The sequence below is a fragment of the Maniola hyperantus genome, chromosome 13 (assembly GCF_902806685.2).
Source record: "Maniola hyperantus chromosome 13, iAphHyp1.2, whole genome shotgun sequence".
In the NCBI taxonomy this organism is placed as follows: Eukaryota; Metazoa; Arthropoda; class Insecta; order Lepidoptera; family Nymphalidae; genus Maniola; species Maniola hyperantus.
The window spans coordinates 1260741-1284765 of record NC_048548.1 but is presented as its reverse complement, the minus strand read 5'-3'; the positions used below and the strand labels follow the sequence as shown (position 1 = coordinate 1284765).

The 24025-nt window shown below is 36.4% G+C and overlaps 1 protein-coding gene across 2 annotated transcripts in view; it reads left to right on the top strand.

The window, feature by feature from the left end:
• Window positions 1-24025, top strand: part of LOC117987731 (uncharacterized) — a 54109-nt gene that overhangs the window by 14293 nt on the left and 15791 nt on the right. Inside the window, exon 1 of one of the 2 annotated variants that reach the window (XM_069502811.1) lies at window positions 17884-18504. The exons of the other annotated variant lie outside the window; for it this stretch is intronic. The gene's annotated coding sequence lies outside the window, so the exon portion shown is untranslated. Of the gene's footprint in view, window positions 1-17883; window positions 18505-24025 lie in introns of those variants that run through there. 2 annotated transcript variants of the gene reach the window in all.

The window sequence follows — 24025 nt, the reverse complement described above, 5'->3', positions numbered from 1 at the left end:
AAACATTAGTAAGTCTTTTAAATATCACACGTTTTTTGGTGTTATATAAAAAAACACTTTTCACTTTTTGGTTTTTAGTTAAAGGACGGCAAAACTTTAGTTACAACGCATATCTACGTACCGCTCGCTTTTACGAATTAAGTGAAATATTTTTAGTAAGGGCCGTTGGGAATTTCGATTTGAGGAAAATACGTTCAGCTTTTATTCGAAATTCCCCACTGTTACACGAAGTGTACACTTACCTATTGTTTTAAAATAACCTTCAAAGTGACACAAAATATGCAGTGCTATAAAATTAATAAAGTTTACTTATTGCATTTTTTAATCTTCATTACCAGGGCTTTACCAGCGATCTTTAAAGTTTTTTTTCTTTTATTAAGTAACACGTTTTTATCTGTCTGTCTGTTTGGTATTTGAAGTCGATTTTAAATCAAATATAGGTACCCTATATCCTAGATCTAGATCCTTGAAATAAAAACATAATACTGTCTTGCAACTGACAAATGAATAAGTACACAATATTAATTTATTTTCTTCTCTGTCTATTAATACCTAGGTATTTCTGAACCATGTAGAAAATTATTTTAACGATTCAAAAGCACTTCTAAAACCTTATAAATAGACTTAGTAGTTAGTTGTATCCCACTACATCATTAGTGTGGATTTTTTTTTCTTTTTTCCGTGAATGACAGCATACTCCCATCTCCAGGATACAACGAAGTACATATTTATTTTTCCAAACACTAATTTACTATTCCTTACATAGGATTTTCATCCCGGGAAAAACAAGGGATCCTACAGGGTTTTATTGAACTGAAACCGTGCGGACGAAGTCACAGGCAAAAACTACTTCTATAATAAACCAGGGTGGCAACCCTACGTCGTCGTCCCAAGAGATTGGCTCGCCGATACGTAGATCGTTTCAAATAAATCGATCCAGGGCTAACCCTTTTAATTAATGGTGATAAAATACATCCCCATACATTTTCCTAAACACTTTTTTTAGATAAGACCTTTTTTTCGGGACAGTTGGGAAAACGAACTGATTAACTTAATTAATGGCTATCGGTGAATTCTAGAAAGCAGAATACATTTTATACATGTTTTTACAATTTCAATTTTTTTATTAGGGTTCCGTACCTCAAAAGGAATAACGGAACCCTTATAGGATCACTTTGTTGTCTGTCTGTCTGTATATCTGTCTGTCGGTCTGTCAAGAAACCTACAGGGTACTTCCCGTTGACCTAGAATCATGAAATTTGGCAGGTAGGTAGGTCTTGTAGCAGACATTCGGAGAAAAATCTGAAAACCCTGAATTTGTGATTACATCACACAAAAAAAATTAAATTGTGGTCATGAACTAATAATTATTATTTTCTATTTTTGAAGTAAGATAACTACATATATCAAGTGGGGTATCATAATAAATGAAAGGTCTTTACTTGTACATTCTAAAACAGATTTTCATTTATTTTTTGCATTATAGTTTTTTAATTATCGTGCAAAAAGTCGAAAAAACACGACTGTAGTACAGAACCCTCGTTGCGCGAGCCTGACTTGCACTTGGCTGATTTTTAATTTTAAAAACTTATTATTTTGGTTTTGTCTTTGAACTTTAATTATGTGGTTTCGTTATAATTTCTAAAAGCAAAATAAGAAGTGTTATCCTTCGCGATCCCTCTTGATAGTTTTATTGTATCTAAAGGGAAAATCTCTATTTTTGGGATCATTATTGTACCTTTTGCACGCTACGAAAAACAAGTCTTCAAATTATTTGTACCTGTATTATGTAAAGAAAATAATAATATACTTGTTCATAATTCTTCAACAAGATAATACAGTATTATTACAAATATTACAAAGTCTAAACTACACAGGAATGAAATAGTAATAATCGTAATATCTTATTTTATACAAATAATATATTAATTATTATAATTTTATTAACATTAATAAATCATTAATTTCCAGGCAGGTATCGACAAATCATATAAACATTAATAAATTAATCAAATCAGGCCTAGTTTTAATATAATTTATTGCATGTCATAATTGTGAGTTGCGCATATTTCATATCTGAATACTACGTAGTAATTACATATCATTGCATCCTACATAACTACCCATATTATAAATGCGAAAGTGTATTTGTTTCTTGGTTTGTCATTCAATCATGCCGTAACGAAGCAACGGATCGAAGTGATGTTTTGAATGGATATAGCAAAAGAACTGAAAAGTGACATAGGCTACTCTTTATCCCGGAAAATTAAAGAGTTCCCATGGGAGTGTTAAAAACCTAAATCCACGCGGACGAAGTCCCAGATATCAGCTATTTTAAACCTAATATACTTACATAATTATTAATAGGTATACTAATACTAATTACGTTATATTGTAATAATCCCGTTAGGTTAATAATTAAAATAGAAACCATATTAATTTATCGGCGAGACTTTAAGACCTAATTTGAATATTAAAAAATTTAAGCTTTTAAAATATAACCTATATCAATTAAGTATGATCTGATTTGCAAAGTCGTTTTAATTTCCAACTAGGTACAATTACTTACTACCTGTAATTACGTGGCGTGATTTTATTATATTGTTGATAGTAACAAAACTTGTTTTACATATATTAGTATTAAAAATATAATTTAGCGTGCATTCCTTTAGCAAAAGTTAAAACTAGTTTTCCAAATAAGTATAGGTAAGTAAGTATGCACTTGATATTGTTTTGCGGAAATTAAATTATAACTATTTTAAACAAAAAAACCGGCCAAGTGCGAGTCAGGCTCGCGCAACGAGCGTTCCGTACTGCAGTCGTATTTATTCAACATTTTGCACGATAATTCAAAAACTATGATGCACAAAAATAAATAAAAAACTATTTTAGAATATACAGGTGAAGACCTTGCATATACCCCCACTTGATATAGTTATCTCACTTCGAAAGTAGAAAATACTAATTATTAGTTCGTGACCACAATTTAACTACAATTTTGGTACATGAAAAAAAAAACTGGTCAGGCTATACAATAGTATTAGGTGCTCTGATTACGTAGCTCTTTAGTTGCGACACTTATTTGCATAAAAAATAATTAATTATTGTTAAAAAAAATTATATGCAATACATTGACAGTTGATTCATTTCAGCAAGTTTGGAATTTCGCAGCAATTGCTTGGCAGTTGGTTGCTATGCGGAAATTAACGTGTCTGAAATTAAACCTGTACTTGCCTTATATAAAGTATTTTGGATTCAATAAAATATTATAATAAAATATAAAAGGAAATGAGGCATTTATATTATTTAAAAAATATTACAATAAAACTTAAAGCTAGCCTTATCTAATTACTATATAAATCATGCCCGCGTGGAATAGTGCCAAGAATACTGGCTGCATTTCCGCGCATGACAGCCAGGCTGATCCGTTGCGCAAAAAATAAGTCAGCCCTTCTGTCACCAGATGAGGCTATTAATCGCGGTGAAATGTCTCGTGCAAAAATCCATGGCCCCAGGGTCTCCACGGCAAGCAGAACAAAAATGTAACTCTCTAAAAATATTTTGGCATGCTTATGCATGTTATGTTTTTAATGGATTCCGTGGGAACTCTTTCATTTTCCGACATACAAGTCCTATTATTTTCTTTCAGATGAGGTTGTTGTGTCGTTTTGGTTTAAGTAACACACAATAAATAAAATGATATGCTATAATTATTCATCATCTTCATTTGAACTCACCGCTGGCCCTCTACCGAGCACGGGCCTCCTTTCAGAATCAAAATGAGACGGGTTTAGCCCATAGTCTACCAGGCTGGCCAAGTGCGGATTCGCAGAATTCACACATCTTTAGGAACATTATGGAGAACTCTCAGGCATGCAGGGTTATTAAATTCCTTACGATATTTTCATCACCTTTAAAACAAGCGATAGATAGTTAAAATTTAATAAATTTTAGTTTTTTTTTAAATTTACAAGCAATAATTAAAATTAGGTATAATAATAGTTGACAATTCTATAAAATAAACTTAAAAAGTGACACTTAGATACCATGTACATACCATTAATTTAAGTAATTAATTTAATGTTGTTTACATATTGTAATTCTCGATATATAAGTGAACTGTTGTGTTCTTTATTGAGAAATAAATGTCTTTAAACCGAAATAAACCTAGTTAAAATTGCACATACTTAATTACTTAATGTTAAAGATGTGTACCCGGGATCGAACGCCGGACCCTCGAATAGTGAGATGATGATGATGATGATAATAATAATAACAAACACCTTGCATACAAATACACTAATCAAAAAAACTACCACAGTAGACTACGACTAATCATTTTAAATCTACAAAAACAAAGCCAAATCTCAACATATATACACAATTAAACACGGTACAAAAAAATTGCCGTTACACTCGCACGTATTAATTTACTAGCATTGTTATCTCCTTCATTCACAACTTATACTTTAGTACACGTAAAGTAGTACATGTACGGCATCTAACTCCATTCATTTCGTTGTTTCAAAGAGATTAAGATCGCTATTGTTCTCAGAAGGATTACCAATTTATAACGGTTTCTAAAAAGGTTTAAGTATTACCTACTGTTGTTATACCTATTATTAAGATACTGTACATCATCGTCATCACATCACGTACCTACTAATGGATTCAAAAGATTTTTATTAAATAACTGCCCCGGCGAACTTCTATTTTTTTAAATTTTTCCTCTCCGTAAGAACCATCCCCGCACTTCAAAGAATATCATGAAAAAAGAATTAGCGAAATCGGTTTAGCTGTTTTCGAGATTTGCGATAAGCAACACATTCAGCGATTCATTTTTTTTATGTATAGAGAAGATACCTACAAGCCTTTGAGCCTCAATAGCTCAACCGGTATAGGAGTGGACTGAAAACCGAAAGGTCGACGGTTCAAACCCCGCCCGTTGCGCTATTATCGTACCTGCTCCTAGCACAAGCCTGACGCTTAATTGGAGAGGAAAGGGTCATAATCTAATTTGTCATTTAACATGGCTAATATTCATTATTTAAAAAAAAAACTGAATTAGTTACTACTAGCTTTAAATGCCACCTTATTATGCTCCGTCACAGACCACCCCGGTGGTTGGAGGTGATCTGTGTGCTCCGTCCAGTGTGGTTTCAGGTGTGCTTTGATAGATCAGTCAGTCCATCAGTCAGTCAGTCACCTGTTTCTTTTATATGTTTATTTAGATTAATCAAATGCCTATTTAACTGAAATTACACAATGCAATGGTGCGAGAAACTGATAGGTACATCGTAATTTTAAATTTCGTAAAGGTAGATGATTTTTTTTTTAATTCATTATAGGCGCACGCTTGACCACGATCACACCTGATGGGAAGTGATCATGTGGTCTAAGATGGGATGCGTTTGCCTAGAAGGTGCCTATTCACTCTTGTTTATATTGAGTATTCCAACAACGTTCGCCGCGATTTCATAAATATTCCAAAACACAATAATCTCTCCAAGCCAATAGTCTCCCGAAGCCGCAGCCGAAAGCCTTCAGTTTATATTCATCATCATCATCATGATCAACACATCGTCGGCTCACTACAGAGAACGGGTCTCCTCTCAGAGTGAGAAGGGTTTTGGCCATAGTCTACCACGCTGGCCATGTGCGGATTGGTAGACTTCACTCACCTTTGAGAACTCTCGGGCATGCAGGTTTCCTCACGATGTTTTCCTATTTAATTAATTTTAAACGCACATAACTCCGAAAAGTTAGAGGTGCGTGCCCGGGATCGAACCCCCGACCTCCGATTAGAAGGCGGACGTCCTAACCACTAGGCTATCACAGCTTATGAAAATGAATTCCATCATATTCCAACAACGTTCGCCGCAATTTCCAAAACACAATAATCTCCCCAAGCCAATAGTCTTCCGAAGCCGCAGCCGAAAGCTTTCAGTTTATATTAATGAGGGGCTTTAACGATCTTACAATGAGCGTGTCTGCGCGTTTCATAGAATTTCAGCGAGGTGATATATTATTACAATACATGCTTCTAGGGAGACTGATAGGTATATCCTTGTTTTAGGGTTCCGTACCTGAAGAGTAAAAAGAAGCCCTATTATAATATGTCACTCTGCTGTCTCTCTGTCCGTCTGTCTCTAGCTCGTATAGACGAAATGAGTTTCAAACCTGAAATTTTGGTATCTGGTGTAGAATGTTGACCCAAAACAGATTATTAAATTTTAATTTAGTTTCATTATTTTAAGGGGGGCGGGGGGGGGGGGGATTTCGTACCCTAGCATATGGGGTATCATTGTTTAGAACTCATTGAGTAGAGTACAACAACCAACATTTTACGATACGAGTTTTCATGCAAAAAAAATGGTTAATATTTGTCCTATTATATCAAAAAAATTAACACTATATTTTTTTGCGCCCTAAAAACCATAAAACTTTAATTTAAAAATATATTTTCTTAGACAGGTGAAAACACTGTCGGCCATGTTTGGCCGATAGATTATCTGTGCTCTGACGTCATGCATTTGTAAACAACAGCATAACCTCCCAAAGTTAATAAACATGACTTCTATTATACTAGTTTACATGAAAAATATAGTAATTATCGTTATTGTATCATCCGAGAATGTAAAAAACGCATCGATAAAGACCACAGGAAAGTTGTGGATTAGAGTGCCCAGTGAAATAAATATACGTAACACGCGAAGACTTGCTTAAAGGGATCCTATATGACTAACGACTTCAACCCAAATTTATTTTTGCAAAGATCACTTTGTTGTAAGTCTTACTTGATAACTTATTCAATTTATAAAGAGAAAACGATATTTTTTTACGTTTACTATGAGTTTTTAGAAATATATAAAAACTAGCTTATGCTCGTGACTTCGCCCGCGTGGACTTCATAAATTTCAAACCTCCATTTAACCCACTCAGAGGTGGAATTTCAAAAAATCCTTTCCTAGTGGATACCTTCTCTTTACCTACAAAGAACACACCCACCAAATTTCATGTATCTAGGATCAGCTGTTTAGATGTTTAGGCTGTGCGTTGATATATAAGTTAGTCACGACTCTAAATTTTATATATATGGATACTACGTTAGTCCCTGCGTCACATCGGGATGACATTTCTTTGTTTACATATTAATGACGTCACATCATGGCTGACAGCGTTTTCTGCGTTTCAAATAAAAATAAAAACTGTATTTTTTTAAATTGGATTTATATATCCATCCTGCGTTTTTAATAATTGTTATTGATATATTTCGTTGTCTTAAGCAAAATACTATAATAAATAATCATTTATTGGACGAAATTAGATATGAGTCAAGTAGCCTATTCTCTCGCGGTGGTGGTGAAATCGCAGCAGTCAATAGTAACGTTTTTTGTTTTACGTGTAGTGTTGAACAAACCTACGTATCTACCTACATGTTATTAGTTCTAATAGTGAGGTGGATCAACACAACTACACTTTCGATTACGAACAGGATTCGATCGTCTCGTTCCTATCATATTACTTTTTGCTTTAGTTTCTCGTGTAGTCACTACCCATAGTAACTAAATCCCGACGACGCGCGACGCCGCCGTGGGAATTATATATTCTAATCGGAGGTCGGGGATTCGATCCCGGGCACGCACCTCTAACTTTTCGGAGTTATGTGCGTTTTAAATATTTAAATATCCTTTATGCCGGTGATAGGTTGATCATGATGATGATGATGATGGATTAATAATAATTTAAAAAAAAAGTTTTCGTAGGTAACATTAATTATTATCTTCACGGGAAGAGATCTATCTCCGAAAACATTAGAAAAAAAACGCCAAATCACACGCAATAAATAAATTTCTAAACCGTATGGCGAACAACTGGTAGATATAAGTTTTTCTTTGAGCGCCGGATGTTCGACTCGCACGGTTCAACGCCCCCGACTTAGTAACAGGCCATTAAAATCGCGGTTGGGTAAACGCTCCAGTGAAGTTTAGACACGGGATTTCCTAGTTTAGGGGTCAGGATTCCAGAGAAATGAACTGTACTGAGTTAGGTTATAGACATCATTTAAGGTTATTAAATAAATTAATTATTTATTCTTTCATTTATTTATTTTTCTCATTTTTATCATATTTTAAAAAAAAACAACAAACAATAAAATAACAGAAACAACAAAAAATTAAGGTAACAGTAACAGAAAATCAAATAACAGGAACAACAAAAAATAAAACAAAATAAACAACAGAATATAAAGTAACAGAAACAACAAACAAAAATTAAAGTACTTAACAGAAACAACAAAAATTAAAGTAACAGGAACAACAAAAAATAAAATAAACAACAGAAATATAAAATAACTGCTAATAAATATTTATTATTATTAATGAACAAATCACAGGTTTTTGCAAATATTAAGACCTGGAATAAAAAACCGGCTGATAGACATTTTTTAAATGTTTGCTCACAAATTTTCCATACTATCTTCCGTTCATATCAAACTAGCTGATGCCCGCGACCTCGTGTGCGTGGAATTAGGTTTTTAAAAATCCCGTGGGAACTCTTTGATTTTCCGGGATAAGAAGTGGCCTATGTCACTCTCCAGGTCTTTAACTATACCCATTTGCCATGCAAAAAATCACGTCAATGGGTTGCTCCGTTGGGAAGTGATTGAAGGATAAACCAACAAACAAACACACTTTCGCATTTATAATAGGGTAGTGATGAATTGAGGGTGATAAAACGATTTTTCTTTTATCATAAATCATTAAGTAGATACAAGTTTTTCTTTGAGCGCCGGATGTTCGACTCGCACGGTTCAACGCCCCCGAGTTAGTAACAGGCCATTAGAACCGCGGTAGGAATCGTAAAGTCATTTTTCTTCCGAATTGACGCGGTGGAAAATGGGGCTAATATATTTTTGATTATGTTCATTAGCAGCGAAATATTGTACGTAGAGCTATTCTGTCTGTCAACGGGCTGCGGCTGTATCTCGTGAAGCGTCAAAATTTTCACAAAATGCGTATTTCTGTTGCCGCTATATACATATGTCCCGCACATTGCTATTGCGCTGGAACCATGTCTCATTAACATCGAAATGACGTCATTTTGACGTCAGCGGAAATAAAAATATATACCTACCATCAGCTCCCAACTTCAGTCTAATGTTAAAATCGCAGCCACGCGAATTAGCGATTTGCGGGACTAATATCAACAAATCATAAAAATTTCAAAATGGCCGCCTAGAAAATTTAAAAATAGTAAAATATTACGATGGTAATATTTTTCGATTCCTGGCAGGGGTTTGGAATTTTATAATTTCTAAATTTCTGGTCTGGTCTGGTGGGAGGCTTCGGCCGTGGCTAGTTACCACCCTACCGGCAAAGCCGTGCCGCCAAGCGATTTAGCGTTCCGGTACGATGCCGTGTAGAAACCAAAGGGGTATGGGTTTAATAAAAACTGCCATACCCCTTCCAGGTTAGCCCGCTATCATCTTAGACTGCATCATCACTTACCACCAGGTGAGATTGCAGTCAAGGGCTAACTTGTATCTGAATAAAAAAAAAAAAAAAATGATATGGAGCCCTTCGTGTGCAAGTCTGACTCGCACTTGACCGTTTTTATATTCTCTGATACTGCAAATTTTTATGAGCAACTCGGTGGTAATTAACATCAGCTGACCCGCCTGCTCGCTTGTTTGATATTTTATATCGTAAACAATTTTCCGAATTTCATGAAATTATTTTTGTCGTAATACTTGATTTATATTTAAAAGTGTGAATAGGCATCTTCTAGGCAAGCGCGCTCCATCTCATCAGGTCTGATTGCAGTCAAGCGCTAGTATATAAATTAAAAAAAAACCACACTCGAACATACTAACTAATAGATCAATCATCATTATCATTAACCGATAGACGTCCACTGCTGGACATTAGTTTGGACTTCCACACGCAACGGTCTTGCCGGTGCAAGAACGTTGCGTGTGGAAGTTCAGACGGTTCTGAAGCCATGGGCCTGGTTAGTACAGATGGAGAGAACTACGTATGCTAGGAGTTTCTCTACGTGATCAAATCAGAAATGAGGAGAACCGTAGGAGAACCAGAGTAACCGACATAGCTCAACGGGTTGCGAAGCTGAAGTGGCAATGGGCAGGGCACATAGTTCGTACAACCGATAGATGTTGACTGTTTGTGTCCCAAGGTGCTAGAATAGCGACCTCGCACCGGAAAATAACGCACGGTCTCTAACTTTTCGGAGTTTTCATTATGGTGAAGGAAAACAAAACCTGCATGCCTGAGAGTTCTCCATAATGTTCTCAAAGGTGTGTGAAGTCTGCAAATCCGCAATGGGGCAGTGTGGTGAACTATGACCAAACCTTTTTCAATCTGAGAACAATACCGTGTTCAGTAGTGAGCCAGCGATGGGTTGTTGATGATGATTTGTAATCTTGATTTGAATCGGACAACCAATTTATCTAAGGTTTACTGATATATTAGGTAACTAGATGATGCCCGCGACTTCGTCCCATGGGAACTCTTTGATTTTCCGGGATAAAAAGTAGCTTATGTCCTTCCCCGGGATGTAAGCTACCTATGTACCAAATCTCATTAAAATCGGTTGAAGCGTTGGGCCGTGAAAAGCTAGCAGACAGACAGATAGACAGACGCACTTTCGCATTTATAATATGAGTATGGATATTGATTAAAACGATGTTTCTGGAAATCAATGGTGGTTTTATTTAACTAATTTAATCTAGTTTTTAATAATTAATAATTAGGTACAAACAATGTGAAAGCCAAATCAATTGTTGACCAAGGTTATATTCATATGCCGCAATGACAGATATGTCATTTCTACGTTGACAGGTGACACATATCGCAACGTTCCGTTACTCTATGATACAGATTAACTCATAGTAATTTCGGCATCCACATCCGCTTCATTAGGAGCCCCACGAGTCGTCAAGAATTGGCACACAAGTTTAGTGGACCGACTAGTGCACTCGCAATAGTAAATAGACGAGTACCTGCCTGCCTAGTGCCTAGTGCCGACAGCCTTACGAAATACGGAAACATCGTCTCATGTATCTTATTCCGACCGATACATACATTGTTATTCTTCATCTCACCGCTCGGAAAGGCCCTTTTGTCGTTCGAAATCTGCATGGAAAGCTAGCGTGGAAATGTCGAACTATGGTCTGCTGATGGCGAACTTACCTAACTTATTGTATTTATTACTCTTTTTTTGGAACAAAACAAAACTTTATAATTAACTAGCTTATGCTCGCGACTTCGTCCGCGTGGACTACAAAATTTCAAACCCCTATTTCACCCCTTTAGGAGTTGAATTTTCAAAAATCCTTTCTTAGCGGATGCCTACGTCATAATAGCTATCTGCGTGCCGACTTTCAGCCCGATCTGTCCAGTAGTTTGAGCTGTGCGTTGATAGATCAGTCAGTCAGTCAGTCAGTCAGCAGTCACCTTTTCCTTTTATATATATAGATAGATATTATGTTATGAGGTGTTTTATTTGTGTGGTCAGGCTTTAGACTGTATTTTGACACACAATTTGGTAGTCACTAGATTGTCTAGTCTTATTCATCCAAGGTCTAGTCAGAGTGAACTAGAGTGAGAGAACTAATACATGTTAAAAAGTAGGCGACGACATCACCAAGCTTGCGGGGAAAACTTGGAAGAGGCTCGCCCAACACCGAGAAGAACAGCGTGCACGTTTGCGTTTTTAAAATTCTTTCACCTGTGGAAAGTTACATTATTCGTGAGTGACATAGGCTACACTTTATTTTTTTTTTCTTTTTATTTTTTTTTAATAGATATAGCGAGCAAGCGAGCAGGCGGGTCACCTGATGTTAAGTGATTACCGCCGCCCATGAACATTTTCAAAAAAATTAGAGAACCCTATGAAATTGTAATAAGCTACCCTTGCGAAGCCGGGGCGGGTAGTAGGCTTTCGCTAGTATTACATATTTCCCCTGAAAAGCCCCTTTGAAAAATTGCATATAAATTGGAATTACGTAGAGGCCGCTACGGTTGCCCAAAACAAAAAACCTCCCTGTGCCATCCCCACTGGCGCGGCGCCAGCAAATGATCCTGCTATCAATCACTGCGCTCCGATATGCGGAATTGTTTAATTCCTAAATATACGGACGTACGCTCAAATGTAGCTTTTGCAACATACTTCATCACAGAGGCAGGCATATCCCTAAGGCAAACTCTAAAAATAAAATAAAAATAAAAATAAAATTTATTTAATAAAACTTTTACAAGTATTTTTGAATCTTCACATGCATCTACCACCGGTTCGGAAGGCTTTTCCTACCGAGAAGAACCAGCGAGAAACTCGGCGGTTGCTCTTTTCAAAGATTTGATATACAATATTATGCCATGTATAAGAAAAGTATTTGCAATCCTGTGCGTTGCTGGAACGAGCAGCAGGTCATATCCACGCTCTTTTATCATTCAGATAATCCATCCATACTTATATTATAAATGCGAAAGTGTGTCTGTCTGTCTGTCTACTAGCTTTTCACGGCCCAACCGTTCAACCGATTTTGATGAAATTTGGTTCAGAGTTAGCTTATATCCCGGGGAAGTACATAGGCTACTTTCATCCTGGAAAATTAATGAGTCCCACTTGATTTTTAAAAACCTAAATCCACGCGTACGAAGTCGCATCAGCTAGTCTTCAATAATTATTGTGTAATTATGCTTTTTTCAGGAGCACACTTTTAATGGACTTTTTAAACTTGTGTAAAGGCCAAAATAGTTTGCGAGATATCTCCATCTTTAGACCGACGCACATTATTTTCTGCTGCGTATACTGTATAATCATCCAACGTCGATATTCCTATTAAATAAATAAATAAATAAATAAACGTTTACTTCACACGTTTCCATCCATAGATTGTTAGTATGTTAGTTACAATTTTTCTTTAATTAGTAAGTTAGTTTTGTTTGTTCATTAATGGGTAGGTACAGTTAATTTTATTATATTGACCCAATAGCTACCTCCACGCAGTGGTGTAGTAGGGGGCAGTCGGGCCTGGCAGCAATTACCTTTAGGATGCCCTTGTCGCTGGTACGTAAGCGCTGCAGGAGAGATGCCGCTTTTTTTACGCATTATGGCAAAAAAGTCATTGGTATGAGCGTCGGCAAACATTTTAGATGCGCTACAGCGCCACAGCAGCCTCAACAGCATCCTAAAGGCGTTATTATATTGAACACGCAGGACGCTGTACGCTCGGCGTGTATATGTCACCCATTATTAGTGCACCGGTATAGAAGGACTGACAGAACGCTTTAAATAAAGTTACTTTCACGTCTGCAGTGCACCGGGCAAATCTACGGTCAAGCATATTGCCTCTTACCGCCAACGCCCTCCGTTCTCGTTCAATATCCTCATCATTTCTTAGGTCAACCCACCACCACCCATGGCCCCACCAACCTCGCGGTTATATGGGCCGAAACGCGGGAGGGCGCCCGTTCGGTACTTGCTCGGTGGCTCTTTCCCGGGGCGCCTTCTTGACTCCCTACAAGTTCTTTCCTTTCTGCTTCCTTGTCCCCATCATGTCACTCTCCCCATTCTGGGGCAGACGTCACTGATACGGGAGATTCCCGTCGACGTTCGTGGTGTCTCCTGTTTCCCACATCCTCTCCTGTCATTGCGTATCTGGATACCTAGCTCTCGCTTCCCTCCTCTGAGCTCGTCGCGTCGTCGTCATCCTCCTCGCTTCCTTCCTCTTCCTCTTCCTGCTCTCCGCGTCCTCTTTTCCGTCGTCGCTGCCGCACTTCGGAGCAGCTCCTTCTTCTGTGCCACGCGTGCGCGAACTCCCGCCGTCCTCGGATGGTCTTTTTCTTAGGTCACTCGTAACAATATGACCAAAATACTTAAATTTATCCATGACCTTCAGAGGTACACCGCCGAGACATACGGGTGGAACATAGCGTGTCCGTATTTTCGGTGTCTTAAATACTAATAATTCACTCTTATTTGAGTTACATTTTAGGTCATGCTCCTCCGCGTATGTCTCGCAGTTTGTATTAATGAGTTATATGTAACAGAAACGATAAGCCTCTTAATTAACCGAGTACCTAGATTGGGTTAATCCGGGTATAGGTACGACTAACTTTATCAAAGCCGACATCAAAAACTGACATGGAATCCGGTACTTTGTAGGTACTCTACATAATACGTTATTACTTATTAGTGTTCTTGGTATCACTAATATACGAACGGAATACTTGATGATGCCCGCGTCTTCGTCCGCGTGGAATCAAAAATGTAGATCCTCTCTATTCCTTACCCCGTGAGAATTTTGAAAAATCCGGCTTTACTATTTGTCTACATTATAAAGGGAAATTCTGTGCAAAGTTACAGTAAAAATTTCATGAGTTCTGACTTTTCTTTTTAAAATATTAACTATCCTTCGTCCGTGGGGATTACACATATTTCAAACCCCTATTTCAACCCTTTAGGGATTGAATTTTTAAAAATCCTTTCTTAGCGCATGTCTGACTGACTGATCTATTAACGCACATCTCAAACTACTGGACGGATCGAGCTGAAATTTGGAATGCAGATAGCTATTATGACGTAGGCATCCGCTAAAAAAGGATTTTTGAAAATTCAATCCCTAAAAGGGTGAAATAGGGGTTCAAAATTGGTGTAGTCCACGCGGATGAAGACGCGAGCATAAGCTAGTGGTTACATACGAACATACATACTTTTGCATTTATAATATTAACTAGCTGATGCCCGCGTCTTCGTCCGCGTGGAATAAGGTTTTTAAAAATCCCGTTAAAATTTTTCTCTCCGTAAGAACCATCCTCGTATCTACTACAAGAAATATTATAAAAAAGAGTTAGCGAAATCGGTTCAGCTGTTCTCGAGATTTGCGATCAGCAACACATTTAGTGATTCATTTTTATATATCCTACACCTAATTTGCTAAAAGTCCTCGGACTGATCGCAAATAACAAAATTAAAATTAAAAAAAATATATATATATAGATGAAATAGATATATATAGATATGGATCAGTGTTCTTGGTATCACTGAGACGTGTTGAATATTGACAGGTTGTCATTACTGGAAATCCACTCATTATCTTAATTTTCCGGATAGCCCGGATGCCGGAACTCCGAATTCCATGTCTTGCTTTATTAGAGTTTCGTACCTCAAAAGGAAAAACGGAACCCTTATAGGATCACTTTGTTGTCTGTCTGTCTGTCGGTCTGTCAAGAAACCTACAGGGTACTTCCCGTTGACCTAGAATCATGAAATTTTGCAGGTAGGTAGGTCTTATAGCTGGCTTTAGGGGGAAAATCTGAAACCGTGAATTTGTGGTCAAATCACACAAAAAAATTAAATTGTGGTCATGAACTAACAATTAGTATTTTCAATTATCAAAGTAAGATAACTATATCAAGTGGGGTATCATATAAAAGGACTTCACCTGTGGATTCTTAAACAGATTTTTATTTATTTTTATGAACCATAGTTTTTGATTTATCGTGCAAAATGTCGAAAAAATACGATTGTACTACGGAACCCTCGATGCGCGAGCCTGACTCGCACTTGGCTGGTTTTTTAAAAATTTTAACCGACTTCATTAACTTAAACTTGTTATATAACGCTAACATCGGAATTCATAGTCACGATAGGGGCTTCTTTAGAGGACGATTCAGACATGAATTCCAGTGAAACTGTACGAAGATTCGGCGAAACTACACGTGTCACGATCATTAAGTTACATCGACCCACTTTATAATATTATTTAAAAAAAACAAATCATTAATCATGTCACAATAATATAGAAACGTTAATGAAAACCGTCAAAAATTTACATAAAAAACCGGCCAGGTGCGAGTCAGGCTCGCGCAACGAGGGTTCCGTATTACAGTCGGATTTTTTCGACATTTTGCACGATAATTCAAAAACTATGATGCATAAAATTAAATAAAAATCTGTTTTAGAATGCACAGGTAAAGCCCTTTCATATGATACCCCACTTGATATAGTTATCTTACTTTGAAAATTGATAATACTAATTATTATTTCATGACCACAATTAAATTTTTTTGGTGTGATGTAACCACAAATTCACGGTTTCCAGATTTGTCCCCGAATGTCAGCTATAAGACCTACCTACCTGCCAAATTTCATGATTCTAGGTCAACGGGGAGTACCCTGTAGGTTTCTTGACAGACCGACAGACAGACAAATAGATAACAAAGTGATCCTATAAGGGTTCCGTTTTTCCTTTTGATGTACGGAACCCTAAAATCACCAAACAGGACTTAGGTCGCCCTAAGTAGGCAGTTTCATAGGCTCTATAGGCAGTTCGTGCCGGGTTTCCCCCACTATCGTCCCGAATTTATTTCGCGAACCCGGATACGGTATGTTTATATTGATATTCATTATAGTAGAGTAGCTATCCAAAATTATACACGTCTTGAAAAGGAGATTTAGCATTCGTAGCGTACCTATATATTTTTTCTGGACAACATTCCTCAAATATTTCCATCAAATCTCAACACATTTTAGAAAATGATGAGCTATGTGCTGTATTTTGATTAATAAATTTGATTTGTATTAAAACTATACATGTTGTAAAAAGTTAAACTTACTGACACAAATAATGTTATCATCATATAGCTTAAACCTTTGCGTCTAAGAACTGAGAATTTTGAAAGGTTTTCTTTATAATGTAAACCTTCTTTAATAAAGGAATCTATACATTATATAAAGCGATTGATAGGAAAACCACAATTAATAATATTAACAACTACTCGGCAAAAACAAAAATAATTTCCTATCTCAAGAACCTTAGTTATGTGAGTATTGAAGAACTTTTAAGCGCACACCACATTTCTACGTAAAAATAATATACACACTTACTTACACCCACACCCACACACACACACACACACACACACACCCACACACCCACACAATCATACACCCATCATTCTATTTTATTTTACTTATTTATCTTATTTTATTGTTTAATTTAGATTTTATTATTAAGTAATAGTTAGATACTCAATAATTGTATTGTAAATTAAAAAAGCGTATGTAACAGGGAAGGCACTGGCTCCCATGACACAGTTTATACTTCTTTGGGAGCCAGTGGTCAAAGTCTTATGTGTCAAACCTTTTTTGCAAATAAAGATATATGTTATGTTATGTTATGTTACATATAAAAAAAGCTGACTGACTGACTGATCTATTAACGCAAAGCTCAAACTACTGGACGGATCGGGCTGAAATTTTGCATGCAGATAGTTATTATGACGTAGACATCCGCTAAGAAAGGATTTTTGAAAATTCAACTCCTAAGGGGGTAAAGAAGGGGTTTGAAGTTTGTTTAGTCCACGCGTACGAGGTCACGGGAATAAGCTATGTTTAGACATTTCACCGGAGCGTAATCAATGTGGGGCAGTGAAACCATATTAGTCATCATGCTTGGCTAATTTTTTTTTAATTTTATTACATGTGTTTTATTATATCTATAACATAAAGAACATTCCCTTCTCATTCTGAGAGGAGACCAGTACTCAGTAGTGGGCCGACAATGGGTTGATCATGGTGATAAAAACCATTAAAGGTGAATTTGTTGCTTACAATATCGCACCACAATTTTCATTCCAAAGTCAACTGGCAACTAATGATATTCAATACTTGACAGTTGAAAAATAGAAGAAGAAAAGTAGCCAAAAGGGCTCATTGTTGGGTTACTAATAACTTGTCCTGTCTGTTACAAAATATAAAGTTTATATCTTTGTATGGCTACCGTTACCTCTCATAGAGCATTTTAGTCAATAAATATATAATATAAATACTTGCACCATCCGCAAGCTCTTATTTTGACTTCGCTGCCGGCAGTGGCGCCACTACTTTATGTTTTTTTAATTTAAATTAAAAAAGATAACAATCATCGATTAATTCGATCTTAAATCGATTACTTTCGTGTTCTTAGACGCGGAATTCGAACGCGGTGGCGCCATTTTTTGCGGCAAAAAAATTCACAACAAAAAATAATTAATGTCGTATTATCAACCGTGTCAATTTAATTACAGACACGACTAGTACATTTGTTAGTTTATTTTAGTGTTGTTTCTTAGTTTGTAGTTTAGTGTTCGTCGAAAAGTGCTATGAGATAGAGTCTGAACTTTCAAAATTTTCAAAAAATTACTACTTTTAATGGCTGCCTAAGAGAAGAATACCGGAAAATTTAAACTCAATTGTTTCGTACAAAAAAAGTTTATAAAAATAATGCATTGAATTATACTTACGTAAAAAACCTTTGTAGTGTAAAAGAATATAGAAATTCATAGAATTGTTTGTAGAAAATAACCTGAAATAAGACAGTGACTATAAAAGTACTAATTGAAACTGTGAATAAAGACTGTGTGTTTATAATTTGCCAGTGTTTAAACAATAGGTGCGAACTACGAGCACGACACCGCAAATCGGTCGAGTTGAAGTCAAGTGAGTAAACTTTTCTGCTATGCAAGTGTGTTGTTGTTATGTGTTGTTGTAGTGTTGCCAGACGTCACGTATCTCTCGGGACGTCCTGTATTTATAAAAAAAGCCGGCCAAGTGCGAGTCAGACTCACGCACCGAGGGTTGCACGATAAATCAAAACCTAATAAATCGAAATCTGTTTTTTTTTTTTTTTTTTTTTTAATTTATTTATCACCGACAACTTCCATACATAAAAGACCGCACATTTAAATACATACAATAAACAGTATGGTCGTCAATTACAGGTGAAACTTTGCTTATAAACTAACATGCACTAACTTACAGACTAACAGATTAAAGTATAGGTAGATTAACTTAATAACAGACAGACTTAATAACGTACAGAGTAACTTGACAGATTAACAGTAGGTAAAAATAAAATAGTTTTAAAATTAGATTTAAAATGTACAGGTAAAGCCCTTTCATATGATACCCCATTTGGTATAGTATCTTAACTAATTATTAGTTCATGAACAGATTTAATTTTTTTTGGTGATGTAACTACAAATTCACGGTTTCCAGATTTTTCCCCTTATGTCTGCTATAAGACCTAATTAATACCTACCAAATTTCATGATTCTAGGTCAATGGGAAGTACCCTGTAGGTTTCTTGACAGACCGACAGACATAGAGACAGACAACCAACAAAGTGATTCTATATGGGTTCCGTTTTCCTTTTGAGATACTGAACTCTAAAAATGAAAAAAAGTTTGTTTCGTTAACCGATGCAACTACGCAAATGATAAGAGAGGCAGCCCTAAATGACTTACAACTAGTTCCTCTAGGTATAATCTATAATCCAATCGATGAATGATATCGCATTCTGGAGCGCAGGTAGCGGATGTCTGGTGACCTAATGATTCGCTGTCGATCAAACCGGACCAGGTCTTCTTATCACTAAACTGTGATTGAACTATATAAGTATAATCTACTTCAATAAGTAAAGAGACAAATTCTATAATTTTAAAATTACTATTCAATGTGTGTGTATAAGGGGTAATTTGAAAGTAGCGCCAGTGGTAGAAAAGATGAGGGGTAATAGGCTGGCATGGTATGGGCATATAATGCGGAGGGAAGAAAGCCATGTCACTAGAAGAATGTTAAGTATGCATGTGGAAGGAAAAAAGAGGAGAGGACGACCAAAGAAAAGGTGGATGGATTGCGTGAAAGAGGATATGCGTGAAAAAGAAGTGGATAATACGTTGACGAATGACAGGAATGAGTGGAAGAAGAAGACATGTTGTGCCGACCCCACGTAGCGTGGGATAAGGTAAGGAAGAAGAAGAAGAAGTGTACAATCTTTTCAGAGGTGTTAGTTGGTAACCTTGGGTTATGCTCTGATCAGCTATTTCATCATTTTATGTCAACATAACTTAAAAAATTTTAGTTCACCATGGCAAATCCACTAGAAGATTGCACCCTAGAAGAGCAGCGCTCAGTCATTAGATTTTTAGTCGCAGAATGTGTAAAACCAAGTGAATTTTTTTCTAGAATGTTGATACAGTACAGTATAAGTTTTATGAACCGTATGAATTTTTACAAGTGGGTACTGTTTAAAAGTGGCTGAACAATTAGTGTAGGTGATGAACCCCGATGTGGACGTCCAGTGAAAGTTTCTGATCTCTCATTGGAATCGAGGATTGACGGACTTATTCGTGATAACAGAAGAATTACTGTTGAAATGATAGCTGAGGAAGTTCAAGTAAGTGTTGGAACTGTTCACAATATCATTCAGAATAATTTAAACCGTTTTTGAGCTATAGCCATTTATTTAGCTAGTATAATCCAATCGATGAATGATATCGCATTCTGGAGCGCAGGCTACCTACCTGCCAAACATGATTCTAGAACACCACAGACGGACAGACAGACAGAGAGACTACAAAGTGATCCTATAAGGGTTCCTTTTTTCCCTATGAGGTACGGAACCCTAAAAATAACCGAGGCATGAAAGTGAAAGGGAAGTTTACACACGTTACAACGTCAGACGGTATCAGAACATCTAGATTCTAGATCATAAGATAAAAACAAGCTTTTGACTAAAGGCACTAACAAGACGTGTCGTTTAAACTATCGTGAGTGATTTCAATTATACATGTATGACAAACCGGCTTTACTTACGTATTTAGTAGACGTTAGCCCGACTAGTTTCGAACCCATCAGGGGTCCTTTTTCAGAGAATATAAGTATGGGTTCAATTAATTTGCACGCCATGCTTGGCAGGATATGTGACCGATTACCTAATTTTTAAGACCCCATGTAAATAATATACATGTTCCTACCATATCTGAGCAAAATAAATAAATGTATTCTGTATTATTTATATATTGTATTATTTATTATTTATATATATTCTGATTTTTAGTCCTTGAGTGGAGACCGCGTTTAAGCAAGCGTAGTGTGGGACGCCCTCCAGCACGATGGACCGACGATATAAAGAGGCTGGCGGGAAGTGGCTGGATGAGGAAGGCTGAGGACCGGGTGTGGTGGCGCTCTTTAGGGAAGGCCTATGTCCAACAGTGGACGTCCACAGGCTGATGATGATGATGATGATGATGATTCTGATTATTAATTCAGTGGAATTCTGACGTTTCTTAATGTTACCAGAGATAAAACAATTCCCACAAAAAGAAAACTTTAAATATTGTACATAAGTGTACATAAATATTGTACATAAGTGTACATAAATCAACAGATTTGTGCCGATTTTTTGTTGTTTTCGTAAAGAACAAGGTTTTTGTAAAAGAATTTCTTAAAAAATCCTGAATCATAATCTAAGCGTGTACTTTTAGGCACATCAAGATGATTAAAATTTAAAGGAACTAAAAATAAACTTAGAAATGTTCAACATAATAACATAAGTCAAGATTACATCCTCAAATCAACCGATCCCATTGCTGCCAGTTTCCACTTTCCACTGTTAAAGATTGCACCCTATTATAATGCGAAGTTATGTCTTAGGGCTTTTTATATTGATAGGGACTTAATGTAATTTGGGGGTAAAATCGAACTTCAGGTGGTGGTCACACTGTTTTTCATACAAATAACTCCCCTGATGTATAAAAATGACAACGTCAGAATTCCACCGAATTAAAAATCAGAGTATAGTATGGACTAGCTGACCCTGCGAACTTCGTTCCGCCTAACAGTCGATTCAAATTTTTTAATTTTTTTTTAAATATCTATTCACTATCAGAAATTCTAAAATCCCCACGATTTAGGACTTCAGTACTTTGCAGCATCAGGATTGAGGAGTTAGGATCCGAAGTTCAATGATGTAGCCTATGCTTGGTACCTAAAATAATTTTGTATCATCCGCAGTTCCTGAAACATTATAGTTTAGGAGTGCTGTACCCTACATCATCAGGGTTGAGGAGTTGAGACTTGAAGTCTGAGAATAAAGTCGTTGCTTGGTACCTACTATATGAATTCACTATGAACACTTCCTGAATCTTGATAACTCAGGCGGGCAGTAACCCTGCAGCATCAGGATTAAAGAGTTGAATCCAGAATTTTTTATGTGACCACCACGAAAACATTTTTTGTTGATTTAAAAAAAAAATTGCAAATCGGTCCAGAAACCTCGAAAAAATCGATGTAGAAAAAAGAACCACCTCATTTTTGACAGTCGGTTAAAAACCGATTACCTTGAAATATTTACGGAACAATTTTTAAAATATCCCCTTTCTAACAAAAAAAGAATGAATGAAATCGGACTACGCGTTAATGAATTACAACTCAGTATACATTTTAACTTTCATCCCCTCTCCTACGGGAACCATGCTGAATTTTCAAAATATCTTCAATGTACAGAATTTGACCTGTTACAGTTTTATTATAAGTATTGATATGGATTATAAGCCGCTAACCGTATCACTAACTTTAGGATGTCCGGGTACAATTATTAGTACCTACTACCTACGATTTACTCATTTAATATTATTTCCTTAAATTTACGAACAAAGTGCACAAGTTTACATACTTGTTCTCTTTGTTTATAGTTCCATCCAAATAATCCATAAGTATTTACATTTTGATTTTTTTATTATATTTTGTACTCTGTGAAAATTTCAATTCTCTACTACGGTTCATGAGATAAGTATTAAGTACAGATAGGTACATCCCGCTGACAGACAGACAAACAGACAGACTGTCGGACAGCGGAGGCTGCGGAAATAAGATCACGTTGCGTTGACACCCTTCGCGTATGGAATTTAGAAGAACGAAAAATAATTTAAGAATCAAAGTATTTCCTCATGACCTTAATGAGGTCAATAAAAAGAACAATTTAAGCAACGGAACAGGAAAAAAATTGCGCAAGTGCGAGTCGAACTCGTAGACGAAGGATTCCGTACCATCGTACAATAATTAATAAGTAACAATTTTTTTTAATTCTCATTGTTCTGAAATTTTTATTATTTGTTGTTATTGCGGCAACAGAAATCTAAATACATAAAAGGAAAAGGTGACTGACTGACTGGCTGATCTATCAACGCACAGCTCAAACTACTAGACGGATCGGGCTGGCATGCAGATAGTTATTATGTAGTAAGTAGGCATCCAGGATTTTTGAAACTTCAACCCCTAAGGGGTTGAAATAGGGGTTAGAAATTTGTGCAGTCCACGCGGACGAAGTCCCGAGCATAAGCTAGTACACAATAGTCTGTGAAAATTTCAACCTCTACCTATTACGGTTCACGAGATCCACTGACTGTCTGAGGCCTGCCGACAGATAGACAGACGGACGGACGTACAGCGGAGGCTTAGTAATAGGGTTCCGTTGTCACCCTTTGTATACGGAACCCTAGAAATGTAATATTAGTCCAAACTCGGTCGAAAAGTAATAATTACATATTTCAAGTAGGTATCATTGACCAAAATCGGCGTTTCGTGAACTGGCCGCCGTCGGAAAGTCGTCAACACCAAATAAGGTAATTTGTGATATCGATTTAAGAATTTAAGAACTACCAAATTGTTCGGATACTTTAATGTTTAATGAAAGAGTTTCTCATTATGTATGTAGATCAATACGGATGGTGTTCCACTACAAGCGTACAGCGATACAAAGCGATTTTTCGAGAGGAAAATAAATATTTTCTGTTTTTTCTACAGACAGAGCTATATCTCTCACATAAATCTGTCTCGTTTTAACTCAATCTTAAGTAACGATTAGGGAGTCTGAGTACGGCTGTAAGTGAATTGTCTAATAATTATAATGTATAAATATACATATGCTATACCCTGACAGGGTCTCATATTAAGTACCTCACGTTATTCTTGTAAGTGTATACATGAAAAACGCAAAAAATAAAGAAAAGATTAATTTATCCGTTTTTATAGTAATATTGTAAATGCGAAAGTGTGTCTGTTTGATAACTATTCACGGCATTTGTGTTTTATCGATGTAACTGATGAAATTTAGGACGCAGACTACTTTTTGTACCAGAAAATTAAAGAGTTCCCACGGGGCTTTTACAAAACCTAA